A 12868-nucleotide genomic window follows, 5' to 3' on the forward strand; every position below is an offset into this window, starting at 1 on the left:
CAGCCTCCCCCCTCGGGTCAGAGCCTCAAGTGCGCCCATGCCCCAGTCGGTGCGCACCCACCCCATTCCTAATGGAGGTGTATGCCCATCCCCTCCCCCCACCCGCCCGACACCCACCCGATGAAGGTGATTCCTCTGTGTCCACTTAGGTGTCCATCGGTTCGTACCCATTTGCTGGTGAGCGCGAGCACGTGGTGCTCGTGTGTCCATTCTTGGGCTACCTGGCTTACTGGAACGGGTTCCAGCTCTGGCCAGGAGAACCACGAGAGGTGCCCTCTCACCGCTGCTCCTCCTAGCTGAATAGCACTCCGTGGTGTCCACGCGCCACATTTCATTTACGCACTCGTGGGTCGATGGGCACTCGGGTCGCTTCCAGGTCTTTGCGATTGTGACTTGTGCCCTGACTCTAACCCTAACCCTTACCCAGCCCGTCTCCTCCTCGGCCCCTGCCTGACTGACTCCTTCCCGCCCGGCCTGTCACCTGTCACCGTCCTCTGCCCCTGCCTGACACGCTCCTCCCCGCCCGGGCCGTCACCGTCCTCGGCCCCTGCCTGACGGGGCTCCTCCGTCGCCTGGGCCTTCCAAGGGCTTGGTGTGGACGCTGGTTCCAGGACGCCCTCCCAGGAACCCGGTAGCAGGGCGGCCGCAGCGTCTCGCGCCACCCAACCGTCCGCCGGCCGGCGGCCGTCGCTAAGTGGCCTGCGGGGGACGTGCCCCCACTGTGGGGCGGGCGCCCAGCCTGGTGTCTTCTCCGAGGCCCCGTGGCTGCTTTCACCCCCCCCCGCAAGGGGAGAGCCGCGGAGGTGGGGACCGCCTCCTCGTGGGGACGTACACCCAGCTCTCCACGTCGGATTCCGGGGCTCTCTGTCCTGCCAGAAGGCCCAGCTGGCCTGCGGGTCCTTAGAGTGGCAAAAACATCCGAAAACTGAGATTGAGGGTCCGGTGGTTGTCTGCACTTTTGTGCTGGGCACCCCAGGGAGGCCCGGGGGCTGGCTGGACGACGCGGTCTGCTGGGCAGGGGGGGGGGTTTGGAGGAGCAACTGATGCCCTTTGCACTTTGGGTAGCAAGTGTCTGAGGTGTCTCTGAGCCCTGCGCCATGTCGGGGGTGGGGGGTGGGAGGTCGGTGGGGGTGGAGGAGCAGGAGGAGGAGGAGGAGGAGGTGGGAAGGGCCGTGGCCTGCAGTCGTCTTCCCGGGGTGGCTTCTTCCACAGGCTGCTTGGCCTGGGCTCCCTGCACCTGGGCCTTTGGAGGACTGGCCCTGTGCTTGCCAACGCTTCCCCTGCAGGGACCCAGAGCTGGGAGGTTGCATCTCTCAGCCCTGGGTCGGGCAGAGCCCCAGCGGGCCATGCCCACAACCTCTCTCAGCACGGGTCCCCCAGAAGGCTCCTTTGGGACCAGGATTCTCTTGCGGGTGACTCTTTAAGGTCTGGCCCCTGGATGGAGGGGCACCAGGAGTAGAGGAGCAGGAAGGGGAAGGGGGTGGCCATGCGAGGGGACACTTTCAGGCCAAGTCCCAGCTTCAGCCTGATCCTCCTGGGAACCCCGGGGTGTACGTCACACCTCCTGGTTGTCCCGCTCTGAGACAAGGAGCCGGGCTTCGCATTCCCCCAGCAGCCAGTCGTGGGCTGAGGACACCTGGGGCGTTGGGAACTCCCTGGCTTCTCCTTGGCTTAACATCTGGAGCTGCTTGTGAATCGTGCCGCCACACACACACCCGAGTGCAGGTGTCTTCTGCACAGACTGCGGGCCTCGCTCTTCTGAATGCCGCTAGCTCGCCACCCACCCACGGGTGAACCTGGTCAGGGTACTTTCTCTCGGGGGCAGACTCTGATCCTGGCGGGCTACCGGTGTTTCTGTTTGCTCGTTTCTTTCTTCCATTTCGGGAAAGGCTTCCTTACTGGGTGTGGAAATCTCCTATGCCTTTCCTCGCCTATTCTGTCAGCTTTAAAATTCTCTTTCAGTTGCCACCCTCACAGATGGATTAGGAAACTCTTTCCGGTGCACTCATTAGTGAAATGACCTCAATGAAGCTGGAATCCAATATCTAATGGCCGATTTTTAGCGAGTCCACACGCCAGGGTGGTCGGGGTCCAATGCAGCCCCGGCCAGGCCCAGGCCCCGGCCCCTTGGACTGGGCCACAGGAGGACGCAGAGGAGGGTCCCGGCCCCCCCGGTCGCGTTGCCGGCAGTTCTCCAAGGGCTTGGGCGTTTTCCAGAGGTAGGAGATGGAGGGGACTGATTTCTTCAGCGCCCCACAAACCACGCCACCCCACCCATGGGACACATCCCTAGAGAGAGAGAGAGACGCCCCATACACTCGCTCCCCTCCCCCATGCGCTGTGCCCCAGCCCGGGGCCCGGGGGAATAGGCGGCAGCCCACCCACAGGGTGGGGGGCCCAGCTGAAAGGGGTTGTCGGGGAGGGCGGCCCCTGCCTGGGGTCAAAGGGCGGGCGATCCGCGCGTGCGCAATCGGCGGCGGCGGCGGCGGCGGCGGCGGCGGCGGGGGCGGCCACGAGCTGGGGGTGGGGGGCGGGTAGGTGAAGGAGGCCAGGCGAGGAGAGGAAGGGGGCTGGAAGGTCTCCACCTTGGCGAGTCCAGCCGTGGAGGCGCATCTTGTGTGAGTGTGAGTGTGTGTGTGTGTGTGTGTGTGTGTATAGAGAGACAGCCCCCCACCCCGGCCCACCGCTCCCTGCCCGCCCCGCCCCGCCTGTCACCCCCGTCCCTCGGAGCCCGCCGGACCCGGCCGGTGAACTCAACAGGCCCGGCCCGGCGCGGGTCAGCGCCGGTGCGGGGCCTGGGGCGGGAGGAGGCGGCGGGGAAGCGCAGAGAGGCTCGGCTTCTTGAGCGGGGCAGGGGCGCCCTCCGCCGTCTAGGGCCACACCACCCTGAACGCGCCCGACCTCGTCTGGTCTCGGAAGCTAAGCAGGGTCGGGCCTGGTTAGTACTTGGATGGGAGACCGCCTGGGAATACCGGGTGCCGTAGGCTTCTTCTTTTTTTTTTTTTTTGTTTTGCCTCTTGTTCTGTCCCCTCTCTGGGAGCGAGGCGGCGGCCCGGGGTGGGGGTCACCCCCACCCTCAGCGCCCGCCGCGGTGCCTGGCGCCCCAGCCCGCACCGTGGGGCCTCCTCTTGTCCCAAGCCGCGACACCGCCGTCACGCGGCAGCATGCGTGGCTTCTGGACTGTCAGGTCTCAGACCAAAGGTCTGCTCTGTGGGAACCGACACGCTGGAGGAAACCTTGAGAGTCTGAGAGGGGAGGGAGTTCCAGAAGAAGGCCAGGATGTCATTTGGAGGGAGTATGTGACCAGAACTCGTCCCGTTGCTTTTGGGGTTCTATGGGCTACACGTAGGAATCTTTGGTGGTGGCACCTGATGTTGGGGGATCCGGAGTCGCACCCAGACCTGCTCCACAGGCCTCCTTTTACTTTTCTCTTCGGATTCATTATTTTTAAAAAGTGTCTCTTATCTCTATGATTGCATTTTCTTTTCTCTCTCTTTTCAAGCAGATGATGGGAGTCCAAGTATTAAGGTGACATGTGTTGCCCGTGCCCCCCTCCCCCCTGTGTTCTTATTCATTTACCTCTGATGTCGTTCCAGCGTATTGTGGGGGTACCAATGTTAAGGTCGGGTACGTTGCCCTCTCCCAGCCTCCCCCCTCGGGTCAGAGCCTCAAGTGCGCCCATGCCCCAGTCGGTGCGCACCCACCCCATTCCTAATGGAGGTGTATGCCCATCCCCTCCCCCCACCCGCCCGACACCCACCCGATGAAGGTGATTCCTCTGTGTCCACTTAGGTGTCCATCGGTTCGTACCCATTTGCTGGTGAGCGCGAGCACGTGGTGCTCGTGTGTCCATTCTTGGGCTACCTGGCTTACTGGAACGGGTTCCAGCTCTGGCCAGGAGAACCACGAGAGGTGCCCTCTCACCGCTGCTCCTCCTAGCTGAATAGCACTCCGTGGTGTCCACGCGCCACATTTCATTTACGCACTCGTGGGTCGATGGGCACTCGGGTCGCTTCCAGGTCTTTGCGATTGTGACTTGTGCCCTGACTCTAACCCTAACCCTTACCCAGCCCGTCTCCTCCTCGGCCCCTGCCTGACTGACTCCTTCCCGCCCGGCCTGTCACCTGTCACCGTCCTCTGCCCCTGCCTGACACGCTCCTCCCCGCCCGGGCCGTCACCGTCCTCGGCCCCTGCCTGACGGGGCTCCTCCGTCGCCTGGGCCTTCCAAGGGCTTGGTGTGGACGCTGGTTCCAGGACGCCCTCCCAGGAACCCGGTAGCAGGGCGGCCGCAGCGTCTCGCGCCACCCAACCGTCCGCCGGCCGGCGGCCGTCGCTAAGTGGCCTGCGGGGGACGTGCCCCCACTGTGGGGCGGGCGCCCAGCCTGGTGTCTTCTCCGAGGCCCCGTGGCTGCTTTCACCCCCCCCCGCAAGGGGAGAGCCGCGGAGGTGGGGACCGCCTCCTCGTGGGGACGTACACCCAGCTCTCCACGTCGGATTCCGGGGCTCTCTGTCCTGCCAGAAGGCCCAGCTGGCCTGCGGGTCCTTAGAGTGGCAAAAACATCCGAAAACTGAGATTGAGGGTCCGGTGGTTGTCTGCACTTTTGTGCTGGGCACCCCAGGGAGGCCCGGGGGCTGGCTGGACGACGCGGTCTGCTGGGCAGGGGGGGGGGTTTGGAGGAGCAACTGATGCCCTTTGCACTTTGGGTAGCAAGTGTCTGAGGTGTCTCTGAGCCCTGCGCCATGTCGGGGGTGGGGGGTGGGAGGTCGGTGGGGGTGGAGGAGCAGGAGGAGGAGGAGGAGGAGGTGGGAAGGGCCGTGGCCTGCAGTCGTCTTCCCGGGGTGGCTTCTTCCACAGGCTGCTTGGCCTGGGCTCCCTGCACCTGGGCCTTTGGAGGACTGGCCCTGTGCTTGCCAACGCTTCCCCTGCAGGGACCCAGAGCTGGGAGGTTGCATCTCTCAGCCCTGGGTCGGGCAGAGCCCCAGCGGGCCATGCCCACAACCTCTCTCAGCACGGGTCCCCCAGAAGGCTCCTTTGGGACCAGGATTCTCTTGCGGGTGACTCTTTAAGGTCTGGCCCCTGGATGGAGGGGCACCAGGAGTAGAGGAGCAGGAAGGGGAAGGGGGTGGCCATGCGAGGGGACACTTTCAGGCCAAGTCCCAGCTTCAGCCTGATCCTCCTGGGAACCCCGGGGTGTACGTCACACCTCCTGGTTGTCCCGCTCTGAGACAAGGAGCCGGGCTTCGCATTCCCCCAGCAGCCAGTCGTGGGCTGAGGACACCTGGGGCGTTGGGAACTCCCTGGCTTCTCCTTGGCTTAACATCTGGAGCTGCTTGTGAATCGTGCCGCCACACACACACCCGAGTGCAGGTGTCTTCTGCACAGACTGCGGGCCTCGCTCTTCTGAATGCCGCTAGCTCGCCACCCACCCACGGGTGAACCTGGTCAGGGTACTTTCTCTCGGGGGCAGACTCTGATCCTGGCGGGCTACCGGTGTTTCTGTTTGCTCGTTTCTTTCTTCCATTTCGGGAAAGGCTTCCTTACTGGGTGTGGAAATCTCCTATGCCTTTCCTCGCCTATTCTGTCAGCTTTAAAATTCTCTTTCAGTTGCCACCCTCACAGATGGATTAGGAAACTCTTTCCGGTGCACTCATTAGTGAAATGACCTCAATGAAGCTGGAATCCAATATCTAATGGCCGATTTTTAGCGAGTCCACACGCCAGGGTGGTCGGGGTCCAATGCAGCCCCGGCCAGGCCCAGGCCCCGGCCCCTTGGACTGGGCCACAGGAGGACGCAGAGGAGGGTCCCGGCCCCCCCGGTCGCGTTGCCGGCAGTTCTCCAAGGGCTTGGGCGTTTTCCAGAGGTAGGAGATGGAGGGGACTGATTTCTTCAGCGCCCCACAAACCACGCCACCCCACCCATGGGACACATCCCTAGAGAGAGAGAGAGACGCCCCATACACTCGCTCCCCTCCCCCATGCGCTGTGCCCCAGCCCGGGGCCCGGGGGAATAGGCGGCAGCCCACCCACAGGGTGGGGGGCCCAGCTGAAAGGGGTTGTCGGGGAGGGCGGCCCCTGCCTGGGGTCAAAGGGCGGGCGATCCGCGCGTGCGCAATCGGCGGCGGCGGCGGCGGCGGCGGCGGCGGCGGGGGCGGCCACGAGCTGGGGGTGGGGGGCGGGTAGGTGAAGGAGGCCAGGCGAGGAGAGGAAGGGGGCTGGAAGGTCTCCACCTTGGCGAGTCCAGCCGTGGAGGCGCATCTTGTGTGAGTGTGAGTGTGTGTGTGTGTGTGTGTGTGTGTATAGAGAGACAGCCCCCCACCCCGGCCCACCGCTCCCTGCCCGCCCCGCCCCGCCTGTCACCCCCGTCCCTCGGAGCCCGCCGGACCCGGCCGGTGAACTCAACAGGCCCGGCCCGGCGCGGGTCAGCGCCGGTGCGGGGCCTGGGGCGGGAGGAGGCGGCGGGGAAGCGCAGAGAGGCTCGGCTTCTTGAGCGGGGCAGGGGCGCCCTCCGCCGTCTAGGGCCACACCACCCTGAACGCGCCCGACCTCGTCTGGTCTCGGAAGCTAAGCAGGGTCGGGCCTGGTTAGTACTTGGATGGGAGACCGCCTGGGAATACCGGGTGCCGTAGGCTTCTTCTTTTTTTTTTTTTTTGTTTTGCCTCTTGTTCTGTCCCCTCTCTGGGAGCGAGGCGGCGGCCCGGGGTGGGGGTCACCCCCACCCTCAGCGCCCGCCGCGGTGCCTGGCGCCCCAGCCCGCACCGTGGGGCCTCCTCTTGTCCCAAGCCGCGACACCGCCGTCACGCGGCAGCATGCGTGGCTTCTGGACTGTCAGGTCTCAGACCAAAGGTCTGCTCTGTGGGAACCGACACGCTGGAGGAAACCTTGAGAGTCTGAGAGGGGAGGGAGTTCCAGAAGAAGGCCAGGATGTCATTTGGAGGGAGTATGTGACCAGAACTCGTCCCGTTGCTTTTGGGGTTCTATGGGCTACACGTAGGAATCTTTGGTGGTGGCACCTGATGTTGGGGGATCCGGAGTCGCACCCAGACCTGCTCCACAGGCCTCCTTTTACTTTTCTCTTCGGATTCATTATTTTTAAAAAGTGTCTCTTATCTCTATGATTGCATTTTCTTTTCTCTCTCTTTTCAAGCAGATGATGGGAGTCCAAGTATTAAGGTGACATGTGTTGCCCGTGCCCCCCTCCCCCCTGTGTTCTTATTCATTTACCTCTGATGTCGTTCCAGCGTATTGTGGGGGTACCAATGTTAGGGTCGGGTACGTTGCCCTCTCCCTGCCTCCCCCCTCGGGTCAGAGCCTCAAGTGCGCCCATCCCCCAGTCGGTGCGCACCCACCCCATTCCTAATGGAGGTGTATGCCCATCCCCTCCCCCCACCCGCCCGACACCCACCCGATGAAGGTGATTCCTCTGTGTCCACTTAGGTGTCCATCGGTTCGTACCCATTTGCTGGTGAGCGCGAGCACGTGGTGCTCGTGTGTCCATTCTTGGGCTACCTGGCTTACTGGAACGGGTTCCAGCTCTGGCCAGGAGAACCACGAGAGGTGCCCTCTCACCGCTGCTCCTCCTAGCTGAATAGCACTCCGTGGTGTCCACGCGCCACATTTCATTTACGCACTCGTGGGTCGATGGGCACTCGGGTCGCTTCCAGGTCTTTGCGATTGTGACTTGTGCCCTGACTCTAACCCTAACCCTTACCCAGCCCGTCTCCTCCTCGGCCCCTGCCTGACTGACTCCTTCCCGCCCGGCCTGTCACCTGTCACCGTCCTCTGCCCCTGCCTGACACGCTCCTCCCCGCCCGGGCCGTCACCGTCCTCGGCCCCTGCCTGACGGGGCTCCTCCGTCGCCTGGGCCTTCCAAGGGCTTGGTGTGGACGCTGGTTCCAGGACGCCCTCCCAGGAACCCGGTAGCAGGGCGGCCGCAGCGTCTCGCGCCACCCAACCGTCCGCCGGCCGGCGGCCGTCGCTAAGTGGCCTGCGGGGGACGTGCCCCCACTGTGGGGCGGGCGCCCAGCCTGGTGTCTTCTCCGAGGCCCCGTGGCTGCTTTCACCCCCCCCCGCAAGGGGAGAGCCGCGGAGGTGGGGACCGCCTCCTCGTGGGGACGTACACCCAGCTCTCCACGTCGGATTCCGGGGCTCTCTGTCCTGCCAGAAGGCCCAGCTGGCCTGCGGGTCCTTAGAGTGGCAAAAACATCCGAAAACTGAGATTGAGGGTCCGGTGGTTGTCTGCACTTTTGTGCTGGGCACCCCAGGGAGGCCCGGGGGCTGGCTGGACGACGCGGTCTGCTGGGCAGGGGGGGGGGTTTGGAGGAGCAACTGATGCCCTTTGCACTTTGGGTAGCAAGTGTCTGAGGTGTCTCTGAGCCCTGCGCCATGTCGGGGGTGGGGGGTGGGAGGTCGGTGGGGGTGGAGGAGCAGGAGGAGGAGGAGGAGGAGGTGGGAAGGGCCGTGGCCTGCAGTCGTCTTCCCGGGGTGGCTTCTTCCACAGGCTGCTTGGCCTGGGCTCCCTGCACCTGGGCCTTTGGAGGACTGGCCCTGTGCTTGCCAACGCTTCCCCTGCAGGGACCCAGAGCTGGGAGGTTGCATCTCTCAGCCCTGGGTCGGGCAGAGCCCCAGCGGGCCATGCCCACAACCTCTCTCAGCACGGGTCCCCCAGAAGGCTCCTTTGGGACCAGGATTCTCTTGCGGGTGACTCTTTAAGGTCTGGCCCCTGGATGGAGGGGCACCAGGAGTAGAGGAGCAGGAAGGGGAAGGGGGTGGCCATGCGAGGGGACACTTTCAGGCCAAGTCCCAGCTTCAGCCTGATCCTCCTGGGAACCCCGGGGTGTACGTCACACCTCCTGGTTGTCCCGCTCTGAGACAAGGAGCCGGGCTTCGCATTCCCCCAGCAGCCAGTCGTGGGCTGAGGACACCTGGGGCGTTGGGAACTCCCTGGCTTCTCCTTGGCTTAACATCTGGAGCTGCTTGTGAATCGTGCCGCCACACACACACCCGAGTGCAGGTGTCTTCTGCACAGACTGCGGGCCTCGCTCTTCTGAATGCCGCTAGCTCGCCACCCACCCACGGGTGAACCTGGTCAGGGTACTTTCTCTCGGGGGCAGACTCTGATCCTGGCGGGCTACCGGTGTTTCTGTTTGCTCGTTTCTTTCTTCCATTTCGGGAAAGGCTTCCTTACTGGGTGTGGAAATCTCCTATGCCTTTCCTCGCCTATTCTGTCAGCTTTAAAATTCTCTTTCAGTTGCCACCCTCACAGATGGATTAGGAAACTCTTTCCGGTGCACTCATTAGTGAAATGACCTCAATGAAGCTGGAATCCAATATCTAATGGCCGATTTTTAGCGAGTCCACACGCCAGGGTGGTCGGGGTCCAATGCAGCCCCGGCCAGGCCCAGGCCCCGGCCCCTTGGACTGGGCCACAGGAGGACGCAGAGGAGGGTCCCGGCCCCCCCGGTCGCGTTGCCGGCAGTTCTCCAAGGGCTTGGGCGTTTTCCAGAGGTAGGAGATGGAGGGGACTGATTTCTTCAGCGCCCCACAAACCACGCCACCCCACCCATGGGACACATCCCTAGAGAGAGAGAGAGACGCCCCATACACTCGCTCCCCTCCCCCATGCGCTGTGCCCCAGCCCGGGGCCCGGGGGAATAGGCGGCAGCCCACCCACAGGGTGGGGGGCCCAGCTGAAAGGGGTTGTCGGGGAGGGCGGCCCCTGCCTGGGGTCAAAGGGCGGGCGATCCGCGCGTGCGCAATCGGCGGCGGCGGCGGCGGCGGCGGCGGCGGCGGCGGGGGCGGCCACGAGCTGGGGGTGGGGGGCGGGTAGGTGAAGGAGGCCAGGCGAGGAGAGGAAGGGGGCTGGAAGGTCTCCACCTTGGCGAGTCCAGCCGTGGAGGCGCATCTTGTGTGAGTGTGAGTGTGTGTGTGTGTGTGTGTGTGTGTATAGAGAGACAGCCCCCCACCCCGGCCCACCGCTCCCTGCCCGCCCCGCCCCGCCTGTCACCCCCGTCCCTCGGAGCCCGCCGGACCCGGCCGGTGAACTCAACAGGCCCGGCCCGGCGCGGGTCAGCGCCGGTGCGGGGCCTGGGGCGGGAGGAGGCGGCGGGGAAGCGCAGAGAGGCTCGGCTTCTTGAGCGGGGCAGGGGCGCCCTCCGCCGTCTAGGGCCACACCACCCTGAACGCGCCCGACCTCGTCTGGTCTCGGAAGCTAAGCAGGGTCGGGCCTGGTTAGTACTTGGATGGGAGACCGCCTGGGAATACCGGGTGCCGTAGGCTTCTTCTTTTTTTTTTTTTTTGTTTTGCCTCTTGTTCTGTCCCCTCTCTGGGAGCGAGGCGGCGGCCCGGGGTGGGGGTCACCCCCACCCTCAGCGCCCGCCGCGGTGCCTGGCGCCCCAGCCCGCACCGTGGGGCCTCCTCTTGTCCCAAGCCGCGACACCGCCGTCACGCGGCAGCATGCGTGGCTTCTGGACTGTCAGGTCTCAGACCAAAGGTCTGCTCTGTGGGAACCGACACGCTGGAGGAAACCTTGAGAGTCTGAGAGGGGAGGGAGTTCCAGAAGAAGGCCAGGATGTCATTTGGAGGGAGTATGTGACCAGAACTCGTCCCGTTGCTTTTGGGGTTCTATGGGCTACACGTAGGAATCTTTGGTGGTGGCACCTGATGTTGGGGGATCCGGAGTCGCACCCAGACCTGCTCCACAGGCCTCCTTTTACTTTTCTCTTCGGATTCATTATTTTTAAAAAGTGTCTCTTATCTCTATGATTGCATTTTCTTTTCTCTCTCTTTTCAAGCAGATGATGGGAGTCCAAGTATTAAGGTGACATGTGTTGCCCGTGCCCCCCTCCCCCCTGTGTTCTTATTCATTTACCTCTGATGTCGTTCCAGCGTATTGTGGGGGTACCAATGTTAGGGTCGGGTACGTTGCCCTCTCCCTGCCTCCCCCCTCGGGTCAGAGCCTCAAGTGCGCCCATCCCCCAGTCGGTGCGCACCCACCCCATTCCTAATGGAGGTGTATGCCCATCCCCTCCCCCCACCCGCCCGACACCCACCCGATGAAGGTGATTCCTCTGTGTCCACTTAGGTGTCCATCGGTTCGTACCCATTTGCTGGTGAGCGCGAGCACGTGGTGCTCGTGTGTCCATTCTTGGGCTACCTGGCTTACTGGAACGGGTTCCAGCTCTGGCCAGGAGAACCACGAGAGGTGCCCTCTCACCGCTGCTCCTCCTAGCTGAATAGCACTCCGTGGTGTCCACGCGCCACATTTCATTTACGCACTCGTGGGTCGATGGGCACTCGGGTCGCTTCCAGGTCTTTGCGATTGTGACTTGTGCCCTGACTCTAACCCTAACCCTTACCCAGCCCGTCTCCTCCTCGGCCCCTGCCTGACTGACTCCTTCCCGCCCGGCCTGTCACCTGTCACCGTCCTCTGCCCCTGCCTGACACGCTCCTCCCCGCCCGGGCCGTCACCGTCCTCGGCCCCTGCCTGACGGGGCTCCTCCGTCGCCTGGGCCTTCCAAGGGCTTGGTGTGGACGCTGGTTCCAGGACGCCCTCCCAGGAACCCGGTAGCAGGGCGGCCGCAGCGTCTCGCGCCACCCAACCGTCCGCCGGCCGGCGGCCGTCGCTAAGTGGCCTGCGGGGGACGTGCCCCCACTGTGGGGCGGGCGCCCAGCCTGGTGTCTTCTCCGAGGCCCCGTGGCTGCTTTCACCCCCCCCCGCAAGGGGAGAGCCGCGGAGGTGGGGACCGCCTCCTCGTGGGGACGTACACCCAGCTCTCCACGTCGGATTCCGGGGCTCTCTGTCCTGCCAGAAGGCCCAGCTGGCCTGCGGGTCCTTAGAGTGGCAAAAACATCCGAAAACTGAGATTGAGGGTCCGGTGGTTGTCTGCACTTTTGTGCTGGGCACCCCAGGGAGGCCCGGGGGCTGGCTGGACGACGCGGTCTGCTGGGCAGGGGGGGGGGTTTGGAGGAGCAACTGATGCCCTTTGCACTTTGGGTAGCAAGTGTCTGAGGTGTCTCTGAGCCCTGCGCCATGTCGGGGGTGGGGGGTGGGAGGTCGGTGGGGGTGGAGGAGCAGGAGGAGGAGGAGGAGGAGGTGGGAAGGGCCGTGGCCTGCAGTCGTCTTCCCGGGGTGGCTTCTTCCACAGGCTGCTTGGCCTGGGCTCCCTGCACCTGGGCCTTTGGAGGACTGGCCCTGTGCTTGCCAACGCTTCCCCTGCAGGGACCCAGAGCTGGGAGGTTGCATCTCTCAGCCCTGGGTCGGGCAGAGCCCCAGCGGGCCATGCCCACAACCTCTCTCAGCACGGGTCCCCCAGAAGGCTCCTTTGGGACCAGGATTCTCTTGCGGGTGACTCTTTAAGGTCTGGCCCCTGGATGGAGGGGCACCAGGAGTAGAGGAGCAGGAAGGGGAAGGGGGTGGCCATGCGAGGGGACACTTTCAGGCCAAGTCCCAGCTTCAGCCTGATCCTCCTGGGAACCCCGGGGTGTACGTCACACCTCCTGGTTGTCCCGCTCTGAGACAAGGAGCCGGGCTTCGCATTCCCCCAGCAGCCAGTCGTGGGCTGAGGACACCTGGGGCGTTGGGAACTCCCTGGCTTCTCCTTGGCTTAACATCTGGAGCTGCTTGTGAATCGTGCCGCCACACACACACCCGAGTGCAGGTGTCTTCTGCACAGACTGCGGGCCTCGCTCTTCTGAATGCCGCTAGCTCGCCACCCACCCACGGGTGAACCTGGTCAGGGTACTTTCTCTCGGGGGCAGACTCTGATCCTGGCGGGCTACCGGTGTTTCTGTTTGCTCGTTTCTTTCTTCCATTTCGGGAAAGGCTTCCTTACTGGGTGTGGAAATCTCCTATGCCTTTCCTCGCCTATT

At 64.1% G+C, this 12868-nt stretch overlaps 3 non-coding genes across 3 annotated transcripts; all 3 read left to right on the forward strand.

Moving 5' to 3' along the window:
* Positions 1-2868: 2868 nt before the first annotated feature.
* LOC142876498 (5S ribosomal RNA) lies at positions 2869-2987 on the forward strand. The gene has a single exon (XR_012923399.1). It is a non-coding gene; the product is annotated as a 5S ribosomal RNA (ribosomal RNA).
* Positions 2988-6511: 3524 nt separating this feature from the next.
* LOC142876499 (5S ribosomal RNA) lies at positions 6512-6630 on the forward strand. The gene has a single exon (XR_012923400.1). It is a non-coding gene; the product is annotated as a 5S ribosomal RNA (ribosomal RNA).
* Positions 6631-10157: 3527 nt separating this feature from the next.
* Positions 10158-10276, forward strand: LOC142876500 (5S ribosomal RNA). Its single transcript, XR_012923401.1, has one exon. It is a non-coding gene; the product is annotated as a 5S ribosomal RNA (ribosomal RNA).
* The last annotated feature ends 2592 nt before the right edge of the window (positions 10277-12868 follow it).

Source organism: Microcebus murinus, chromosome 15 (genome assembly GCF_040939455.1).
Source record: "Microcebus murinus isolate Inina chromosome 15, M.murinus_Inina_mat1.0, whole genome shotgun sequence".
Classification (NCBI taxonomy): domain Eukaryota; kingdom Metazoa; phylum Chordata; class Mammalia; order Primates; family Cheirogaleidae; genus Microcebus; species Microcebus murinus.